The following is a 3,896-nucleotide window of genomic DNA, read 5'->3' as shown; positions in this document are numbered from 1 at the left end:
GGGAGGGAGAGACGGAGAGAGAGAAAGACCTGTCTCCCACATGGCCTGTGCTTAAATGGTTGTTGCATTGTTACATTTCTATAGCATGTTAGTTTACAAAGCGTTTTCTTCCATAGAACAACCTCCTGAGGTACTAGTTCAAGTATCATCGGCCGATTTAGAGATGAGGAAACAAGTCTCAGAGAGTTAAAATGACTTGTGCTCGCTCACAGGATTAGTAAGTGACAGAGTCAGAATTCAAACCTGGGTTTTCTGATGTAAGTTCACTACAACGTTTTTTGTTTTTTTTTAAGCAATTGGGATTAAGTAACTTGCTTAAGGTTACACGGACAGTTATTTCTGGGTGTGGTGCTAAGTGTGTGAGCCCGGATTAGATCCCAGGTCATCCCAACTCTGGGGCAGGTGCTCTTACTCGCTGTGCTACCTGGCCGCCCCCACTACAATGTTTCTTTATTGAAACAGGTGGCATAGAGCACTGGACTTTTGACTCCAAGAAGACCCAAGTTCAAATCCTGCCTCAGATGCTTCCTAGCTGTGTGACCCTGGGTAAGAACCTTAACCTCTCTTTACTTCAGGTTGCTCATCCATAAAATGGGAGTAATTAATAGCACTTAGCTCACAGAACTAGATCAAATAGGGTGAATTAAATGGAATGGAGTAATGCAAGTAAAGCACTTTGCAAAAGTGCTATCTAAAGGCTAGCTATCATCATCATCATTATTTTTAATGAAAAATGAATGATCAGGAAAGGCACCATTGGCAGAAGTGGGGCTTGAGTGAGCTTAAAGAATAGGACAGATTTAAAGAGCTAGGGAGAATGAAGGTTACTTTGGAGGTTGCTAGGCGAGGCATAAAAGCATGAGCAAAGGTGAGGTGAAGGCATTGTGAAGTATAAGGTATGTTCGGGAGACAGTGAAAAAAGTAATCTGTTGGAGTAGTAGATTCATTGAGTAGACACATGGGAGCCTGAAATGTTAGTTAGGAAAAGACCACGGAGGGCTTTGGATGTCAGTCTAAGGAATCCATACTTTATCTTCCAAACATCAGAGAGTCACTGAAGGTTTTAGGAGAAATGAGAGAAATTGGGACTCCCTTTTTGCTGTTTCCAGCCAAATGGGATCTTAGTCTGCATTAAGAAACATAAGTGTGCAGAACAAAGGAGGCAGTCCTGTACTCTTACCTGGTCAGACCACACCCAGAGTACTGTGTTCAGTTTAGGGTACCACATTTTAGGAAGGACATTGATGAGCTGGAGTGTTCAGTGAATGAATTTACCAGCTACTAAACACTATGCTAAATGGTGCAAATACAAATAAAAAGTGAAACGTTCCCTGATCTGAAGGATCTTATATTTTAATGAGGGGAATCACAACATATAGGACAATGGTGACGAAAGAGGAGAGTTTTGGTCCGGGAAGTCTCACAAGAATAGTGAATGGGGTGGTAGGGGAGCTGATTGATATGCACCTTCTAGTAGCCATGACAGTATTGATTTGATTAAGGTTTTCAGAGCAAGAAGGGAAAGCTGGGTGATAGTAGGGGTGAGCACAGGTCTGGTGGCAGGACAATAGAGACATTAACTAGATGTATGGTCACTTGAGATGTAAAGCACAGCAGGGCTAGCTAGACTAGGAAGTGGCCTTTATGAGATTGTGCCAGTTCATTGACCAGTCAGGGCAGTGTGGGGCTCCACGGCAGGAGTTTTAAAGCTAAGGGCATAGTCTCCAGAGCTCTGGAGTTGATCCAGAGGATTCATAAATAGGATGTAAAGAATGGCTAGGATTGTCCAGATATAGAAGCCCATATGTGAGCCTGTGTTCACACAAACAGAAACTGGGATAATCAGAAACTCACGAAATCCGAAACAGTACAAGGCTCAAAATAGTCCAAAGGAGGGTCACCAATATAGTGCGGGGACCAGGCAATAGGAAGAATGGTTGAAGGAATTAGGAATATTTAACATGAAATAAGACAGACTTGAGCAATTGGGAGAGGAGGTCAACATTATAGCTATAGTCAAGTATTGGTAGAGCACCATATGGATGGAGAATTAGTCTCTTCAGCTTTACCCCAGAAATCAGAATTAGAAGCAACGGGTAGAAGTGACAGAGACACAAATTTCCATGAAACAAAGGGCATTTTAGAATCATAAGTTCATAGGGAATCTTAGAGACCATCTCATAGAAGCACCTTATTAATTACTTCATTCATTTATTTGCTTCTTTATTTTTAAGACAGCTAGGTGACACAGTGGATAGAACACTGGACCTGAACTCAGGGAGACTCTCTTTCTGAGTTCAAATCCAGCTTCAGATACTTGCTATCTGTATGGCCTTGACCAAGTCATGTTGCACTGTTTGCCTCAGTTTCCTCATCTGTAAAATGATCTGGAGTAGGAAATGGCAAACCCCTCCAGCATTTTTGCCAAGAAAACTCCAAATGGGGTCACAAAGAGTCGGATATTACTGAACAACAACAGCAACAATGTTTCATTTTTTTTAATAAATGAGAACCAGAGAGGTTATCCAAGATTACACAGACAGTAACTGGCAGAGATAGGACTTGAATCCAGGTCCTTTTTAGCTCAATATGAGGAGAAAACATTATAGCTGTCCAAAGGGCTCTCGAGGAAGAATGAGTTTTTTATCCATGAAAGTCTCCAGGGAGGGACTAGATGAACTCTTAGATGGGAGTATTGTGGATAGTATTCTTTTTTATGTATGGGTTCAACCTGATGGTATCTGAGATCACATCCAACTTTGCACTGCTGTATGTATCCTTAGTGTCCTTTTGCACTTTAGAAGTCTCCAGCTTAAATATTCATCTTTTCCTTCCCCTTCTGATGCTAGCACCTGGATTTTCAGTACCCAGGGGCACCTGCAGTGGAATAATCCATCAGTGGAAACTTCAATCTTAGACCCCTGGAGAGGGTGCCTACCTACAAGAAGCCTGGTTGACTATTAGGTAGAAAACTATTTTTAAGGAGTAGATGTTAGAAAGGAAAACAAATCCCTTAAAACTCCTTTGTCAAATAAAGGCTACCTGTGAGTCAGAGAATCAGAGGGACAGTTTGGCATGACTCACACTGGAACTGAGGGATGTTTAAGAGAAAAAAAAAGCAAATACTTAACAGAGAAGGATGTTAGCATTATTATCTGGGTGTGTGAATACACACAGCTGCTTGGTGACACTAAGAAACACAGGACAAATTTTTCTTCGTGTCTAGGCTACTAGAAAAGGTTTCCTTAATGCCTCAGGCTACAAGAGAAGTTAGGGTCAGGCATCCACGTTTGGTGTTTTTCCTAAAAGGAACAAGGGTATATGCCTGGAGCCTTCAGTTCCATTAGGAGGCAGCATAGTTTAGCATAAAGATTTTCTCTTATTGTGAATCATATAGTGTTGGCTAGAATGGATCTTAAAAATCATTGGGTCTAACCCAGGAGTGGGGAAACTGTGGCCTTCTAGGTCCTAAAGTGTGGCCCATTCAGTCTGGATTCAGTCAAAGGACCTCACTTGAGGATCTAGAGGGCCACATGTGGCCTCAAAGCTGCAGGTTCTCCACTCCAGTCTAATTTCTTTCATTGTACAGATTGGGAAACCAAGGCACAGAGTGAACTCATGTAATGTAAAGAGCCCTATCATCTTTGTCAAACGGCCAGGGATCAAATGGGGCTTGTTAAGTGTGTGGGTTTAAGTTGCCGGATGCTCTTTGTTCTTCGGTTTCCTTAAGGGAAAAGTGAGAGAGGGTCGAATGAGATAATCTCTTGGATCCCTTTTAATTTTAAATCCTATTACTTTGGCATAAACAACTTGTTTTCAGTTACCTGACAAGTTAATGGTAGAATCAGAGCTAGAACCCAGGTCTCCTGACTGGTTTGGTGGTCTTTTCACAAAAT

Source organism: Petaurus breviceps, unplaced genomic scaffold (genome assembly GCF_028583685.1).
Source record: "Petaurus breviceps papuanus isolate PSGF00001 unplaced genomic scaffold, PetGlider_PUasm1.0 140, whole genome shotgun sequence".
NCBI classification, from domain to species: Eukaryota; Metazoa; Chordata; class Mammalia; order Diprotodontia; family Petauridae; genus Petaurus; species Petaurus breviceps.
This window is presented reverse-complemented; position numbering follows the sequence as displayed.